Source organism: Patagioenas fasciata, chromosome Z (genome assembly GCF_037038585.1).
Source record: "Patagioenas fasciata isolate bPatFas1 chromosome Z, bPatFas1.hap1, whole genome shotgun sequence".
NCBI lineage: Eukaryota > Metazoa > Chordata > Aves > Columbiformes > Columbidae > Patagioenas > Patagioenas fasciata.
The window spans coordinates 72,176,801-72,184,095 of NC_092560.1; positions in this window are offsets into that span (position 1 = coordinate 72,176,801).

A 7,295-nucleotide genomic window follows, 5' to 3' on the forward strand; every position below is an offset into this window, starting at 1 on the left:
GTCTGTGTTGCTGCCTAGTGTGTACAGTGGCCTTAAGATTTTTCTAGGGCATCTTTCCCTTCATGCCAAACCTGTATTCCATCCTGCCTGTGGAGCAACCCTTTTGATGGGCTTAAAATTCACGTTTTCTGCCTTAAAAATCCTAACTGCACTGCTACTTGGGATGTGCTAAGGTCTTGATTTTGAAGTGAAGGAGAGTTAGTGTGGGTTTGACTTGCTAGTGGGATGTTTTCTGGTTTGTGAAAAGTTGCCTTTTCTGCTTTCTTTACTAAACACAGGCAAGGTGTCCGGTTAAAAAAGTCTACCTCGCTGCTTGCTGTTTCTAATAGTAAAACTGAATAGGGTAATATAAAGCAATAAGTCAATCCCCATGTCTAAATTAGCATTTATGTTTAGAAATATGTATATTAATACAAGTTGTAGAAATGCAGTTTAAGCACTCCTGCTCTTGGTAGTGGAGTTCTGATGCTAGGTGTGCTTGGATTTGAATATCATGCCAAATGTCTTAGGTGCACAGGAGCAAATGCTAGAATACAATTAGTAATGTAAGCTTTGACATATCCAACGCATGCCTCAAGTGCTGGGGGGGACTGAGGGGACTGAGAAATTCCCAGTGGGAGACAAGTGGTTACAAGAATGGGATAAAGTTTTCAGGACAGAAACAGCTATGAGTTAGCCTGTACTCGCTGTGATGCTCTTTCTTCCCCAAAAATGATAGTATCTGGTGAAATAGGATGTAAGGAAAATCTGTGGCATTTGGTAATATGCTGTACTTTTGTACTTTTGTACTTTTGTACATTTGGTAATACGCTGTACATTTGGTAATACGCTGTACTTTTAGCTGTCTCTCTGTCTGGAGCAAGATCACCCTGCTCAGAGTCAGGGAGGTGTGAGTGCACTGCTCGTACATCTCTCTTCACCTAAACCCTCCATTCAAAAAGCACAGGAAATTCTCATTGCCACCACTCTTCTGCTGATTCCTATTGTAACTCCATATACTGGAAGGACAAGATTCAGCCAGTTCAGTAACCTTCCTGTAATGATGGCAAGAATATGCTTTGGGACATTTTTCTCTCATTGAAGTAATTAATGTAAAGCATTTTGACATCAGTGTTGGGAGAGCTGGTGCTAATGTCTAATATTTCTGGTCCAGTTTTCTCTGGCTCATGTGCTGAATCTTTGGACATAAGTAGCAGAGGACACTCACAGCAGTCTACTCTGGCCTTGCTGCCTTGTTCTAGGGCCTTGATGAACCTCTTTTTGTGTGGATGCTCACAACACTAGTGTTTTGGGAGAGGGTTTCTGTGGAGAAGCTTGTTGCCTGTCTTCAGCATGCAAGAATTTTGGGAGCAATAAGTCATGCCAGTAGCCTGGTTTTCTGATCTCATATTTGGTTTCTTCTCAGTAGGTCCAACTGGTGCACTTTCTGTGTAGAGCTACCTTGGTATGGTTTGCTTTGAGTTTGAGTAGGATCTTCATTTTACTGACTGACTGCTTCGCTTTATGTTTGCCTCATTCTGAGGTCTTTGGCTGACCCAGAGACCCGTCAAAGGTATATTTAATAAAATTGCATTGCATTACATTGAAGTGAGTTCACCATGTAACACTTTTCAGTATTTCACATAAAACAAAGACTAAACCAAGGACAGTAATACCTTGGATGTGGCCTCAAGTGAATTTCCTTATGGACTTCACTGCTGAGTGTGATGTTTTCTGATTTTCCCATTAACAATAACATTTATTGGAATGCATCTTCTCTCTCGTTCAGTAGTGATACTGCACTAACACACAACACAGAGGGAAGTTTATGTTACCAAAACTCATTCCTCAGCATGAGTGTCAGTAGGTTAATATTGTCGTAGGGATTTTGTGGAGACTGTAGTGCAGATTGTTTTACCACAAGAGGCTTTTCTCAAAATTTTCCTTCATGCTGCTTAAAATATTTATGTTCACACAAAATAAATCCACTCACCTCTAAGCAAAGTACTTTCTTTATAAAAGATGGCCTGTTCTTGAACTGTCTTTCTGTGCCCTGATTTCCGATTCTCTGTCACTTCCCCATAATAAAGCTGCTGCTTTACAATGCTCAAGGTACTTTAAAGGGATAGTGTTGTGTTTATGACTGAGCATGGTTTGCACTGGTAAAAGTTCTGATTCTTTGTCATGGGCAACTGAAAATAAAACACTGGAAAATGTAATAAACAGATGTTCTGTCTGCCACAGGAGTTCCCAGTCTTTACAGAATTTATATCCCAGAGCTGTCCCTTTCTTCATATGATCAAGGTGTTTTTTATTTTGTTTTATTTTATTTTATTAGAGATGTGCCAAACCATAAAGACCCTTTCAGCCTCTTTAACTGTGTCTGTTACCTTTACATGTGAGAAGCAGGAAATGACTGCAGAGCACAGCATCCTGCAAAGGATTATGATTGGACTTGCCTGCTTGTGTTTTGGCATTGCTCAGGGGCTGCTGTCAGGTTTTAGGGTTGCACTGTGCAAGGTTCAATACAAAATGCAAGTTAGTAAGCTTGAACTCCTAATGTTACAGAGCTGAAGGATCACTTGTCTGACTGTGCAAAAATAGCTTTGCCTGAGAGCAGACTGTAAGAAGTGATCATCATACTCCTGGTTGTGATCACTCTTGTCTGATGCACTAGGAGGTGACAAAGTGATCTGTGGTGCTGAAGTGCCTTGCCACATGCTGATCTGGCTTCCCTGTAACAATAACAAATTGGTCACTCATACCAGAACACCTGTCTTGTCCTGGTTGTGTTGTTGTGTTATTTACAGCTGTTCAGATGCTGACGTGGTTTGACAGCTGAAAGGTAGACATGCTATGATAATATGCTGTATATTGCAAGATCTGATGTAGGCCTGAAAAATATACCTTTTTTTTTTTTTTTAATTATCTCAAATTGCCTATTAGCTTTGTAGTTTTGGAGAGAGCACTGTTAACACTGCTTTCATTCACTAAAAACCAAAATCACAGCAGTCCTCAAGGTATGGTTGTGGTCAAATACCATCAAAGTAATACATTTTTGTTCTCAGCAAGATACAGAGAAGCCATCTTTAGCTTTCAAGTTAGTATAGCACTTAGTTTTGACTGCCAGTATGACAAGATAAGCAAGACCATGCCTGTTTCATGTGGCAATTGAAAAAGTGTTGGGCTCACTTGAGACAATAAATTGGATACAGGAAGAAATATTTTTGTCCACAGGTGATGTGACAAGGAAGACATGAAAACAAACCCATTTCATGGACAAGTGATGGTGATGCTTCTTTTCTGATTGTAACTATCAATTTGAGTGCGTACTTCTGGGATTTACACAAGACCAACTCAAGACATTGTAATTGTGTCAACTACTGCTGTTAGCATGCTTGATTGCACAAATAATCTGCGTTTCTAGCTACTATAAGAGATGCCAGAAATGAAAGGAATATAGGGCCACCGTCAGGCCCATAGCTCTGCCAAGATCTGTTCTGCTAGTTATTAATTGCTAATGACTGTAACTGGAATGCTGGATGGGAATCCCATGCACACATTCAGGACACAAAATCATTCATGATATTTGGCAAAATCAGCACCACAGAATGGCTGCAGAATTGATGGCTACTGAAGATGATCATGACAATAAACTGATTTGCTGGAAGGTGAAGATGGCATTTGGTTTTGCATTATTCACATTGTCATGCTTACAGATTTATGTGATGGAATTTTTAAGGCTAACAGTAGTCTAACAGTTCAGATTTTAGGTGAGCGAGCTGGAATGGGGAAGAAAGGCGTGTGCAAGGAAGACAACCGTACCTGAGAGTCATAAGGTTGCTGGGTAATGAGAGAAGAAACTTGCGTCTGGCTATGGAAAAATCATATTCAGCCTCTCTTGCCAGCATTCTTCCTCAGCTCTTTGAGAAGGACTGAGGCTCTTTCATCAGTTTGCCCCCCATGCTGATTTCCATGTCCAGTTTGCTGGCTGGCATGATAGTATTGCTTGGGGAGACAGTATTGCCAGGACCAGGGGAAGCAAATAGCCTCATCAGAACCTCTGCCTTCTCTTCTGTGGAGGAATTTCACCAGGAGATGTCTTACGCATCTCTCGCCAGACTCCCTGCTCCTATAATCTCTACCAGAGAAGCTACAGAGAGAAAACTCCTGCTTATCAAGGCTGGTGCTGCTCCATCTCTCCCTCCCTTGAGAGCAGCTTTGGAGAGACCTTTGATGTGGGGCTCTCGGTGTGACCCCAGGCTGGGCTGGAGCATGGGCTGGCGGGCTCTGAAAGCAGGGTGGGTCTCCCCCTCATCCCCTATCAGGAATGAATTAGAATGTTTTATTCTTGTAAGTGATACTTTTTTGAGTAAACATCCCTGGGTTCTTGTGATGTGTAACTAATGGAGTGCTAAACTTTCAGGGCTGGTTTAAAACTCAGAAAGTACACGTGTTGCCAATCCATCATGTTCCTAATACTAATTAACATAGCAGGGACACAATAAAGCCCCAGAACCTGCACACATTACCCAGCTCACATTACCACTCTGTAACAGTCTCTCTATTGACCTAACAAAAGCACACATTGGAAAAGTGAGACGCGGTCTCTTCTGACTCAGCTAGAACTATTCAGCCAAAGAAGAGAAGCTGGGGACTCTCATTTATCATTGTCCATTATTATTCTGGCATATCATGGAACAGAATTCTCGAATCATGCAAAATGACATACCTACCTTGACAGCACTTGTGTGTGTCACGTGCTGCTGGGCAGGCAGTCCCAGTCCAAGCAGAGCTTGTGGGCAGATTGGCTTGAGTTGAAGGGCATGTTCTGCTGCTGCACAAGTGAAATAAAGACTTTATTTGTCAATTCACATCCCTGTTATTTGCGATTCAGTAACAATGAAAAATCTTACTGTTGTGAAACCTTTACTAATATAATTGTGTTCTGTTCCCAGACTTAAACAAGTTCATGTGTAGACAAAGAATAAAGGTGGCAATTTGATTAAAATTTATTCTTGGCTAGATGAACATTTCTTTTTAGGTCTCAGAAAACTTTCCTTTGTATTGAAACATGTTGACATCCCTGTAATATACTCCTTTTAACACACAGTAATTCCATTGATTTTAAGAGATACATGATGTACAGCCAAAGAAAAGCTGGGAGGAAGTTAGACAGCAGGAGATTAGCACATTTGTGTTGCAGTGATCCCTAACTGGACACAGTTGGGCTTTGTGGAACTTTGGGGCAAGCCACAGTTTACTTCCACAGTTTTATGGTTAGGATTTTATGGTGTGCCAGCTGAAATCAGTAGAATTCACTCACCAGTACTTGAGGCTGGGCTGTATCTCCTGCTATTGCACATCCTTCAGTGGGCTGATCATGGAGATCACTAGTTTAATCATTATGGCATGAAATTCTGGTACCTCTTTGAAGTGATGATAAGTTTTGTAAGTCAGTACACCACTAAAAACAGGCTAGGTCCTTGGGCACATTCTCATGTTTCCTTACTTCTTGGTTAAAAAAATTTATGATTTTTTTCCACTGAAACAAATGTTAGGGTGTGTCTTGCTATCATAAATGTATTTTAAAGAAGTTTTCTCATCACTATTTAAAAAACGGAGCCGTCATCTGTAGCTAGATATCCCACAAATTATGTGTCACCCAGGTCCCTAGTATATGGCTAAACCAGATGGTACCAACTGGTTGGACATTCTGGCTGAAGTGTTGGTGTTTTTGTGCTGCAGTCAGGTACAAAATGGAAGATGTCCTCCATAAACCAGGAAAGTGAACCCTAAAGATTAAATTCTTCAGGTTGGAGCCACAGAAAAGACAGAGGTGTGCAGTGCCAGACTGATGTCAGCAGGGCAGTGCTGCCCCAGCGCTGTGGCAAAGAAACTTCTCTCACCTCCTCTGAGGGGCATAGTCAAAGAAGAACCAGCAAGAAACTCTTCAAGCTCAATGCTTTGTGGATCATACTGCCAGCAAACTGGTCATGCAGGGGATACCGAATCTCTGAACGCTGCGTTGTCTTCTCTTTTAGGTCAAAATCCGTTAAGTATGGGCCTTACCCCATTTCCCTGCAGTTGACACAGGAGGTTTTCTGTTGACTTCAGCAGAGCTGGTTACAGCCCTTTAGTCCTAGAACTGGTAATTTTATGCACTGAGTGGTTTGATGCTTTGCATAGTTGATATCATGTTGGATGGCCAAAGACCACGAATTACCAAAGTGTCACAGATGTTAAATCATGAAGTAGATGACAGTATGCTTGCTATGTCATATGATCTTAGCACAGTTTGTGGAATAGTCTTTATTATTGCAAGTAATCGTAAGTGCTGAAAAAATACCATAAGTAAAATAGCATTTTTGAGTACAATGCATCCAATGTTCTTAATACATATACACATCTGCAATATGTTAAACTCAGACTTACGCCCATTTAATCTCAAGGATTTCAATGGGGTGTCTGTATGGAATGAAGGGAACAGTTTGATCCTGGAATACTGAATAGCTGCACCTTTCAGGAAGGCTTTATGTCTTAGATTTTCATCTAGATTTGTGTTTATAATGATAGACACAGCATTTATTAAATACATATCTATAATACATTCCACACTAGCAGTGGCCTAGCTAATGTAGGAAGAATTTCAGATACTCTTCGCTTTTTCTTTGATGATTCAGAAAACAGCGTGTCCAGATAAATCTGATGTGTGGCCTTATGTTAAACCACAGTGCTAAATGCCTGGTCAAGATGGGCTCTGCCTACAGATAAGACTAGGATATCTATTCCAAAGTCAAATTCAAGCCAGTCAATGAGCAGGTGCACTTGTGAGAGGAAAAGAATTTGAAGCAGTTACAGTTCCCATGTTCCCCTTCACAGATATGTCAGGGAAAAAAACCCCCATATATATATATACACACATACATACATACATATATATATATATGTATATACACATATATATATGTATATACATACACATATGTGTATATGTATGTATTTCAGTCCTGCTCCTTTCTGCCATGGGACAAATTCACAAGATGGGGCAGTAGCACCTCTGTCTAACCAGTGCTTGCACAACCACTGCTTAGCACTGTGACCAGAACTGCTCCAAGGGCAGGGCAAGAGAAGCACCAGATGAGGTGCTCCTAAATGTCCCTTAGCTCATAGGTGCTGTGTCCAGCCAGGGCACCAGCTTCTCTCCTGTGGTGGCAGTGCCATCCCTTCAGAGGATGACCCTCGTGTCACCCTACCATTTATATTGAAACTGAGGGGAGTCAGAGGTCTCAGTGATGGCAGCTGAGACAGGGACA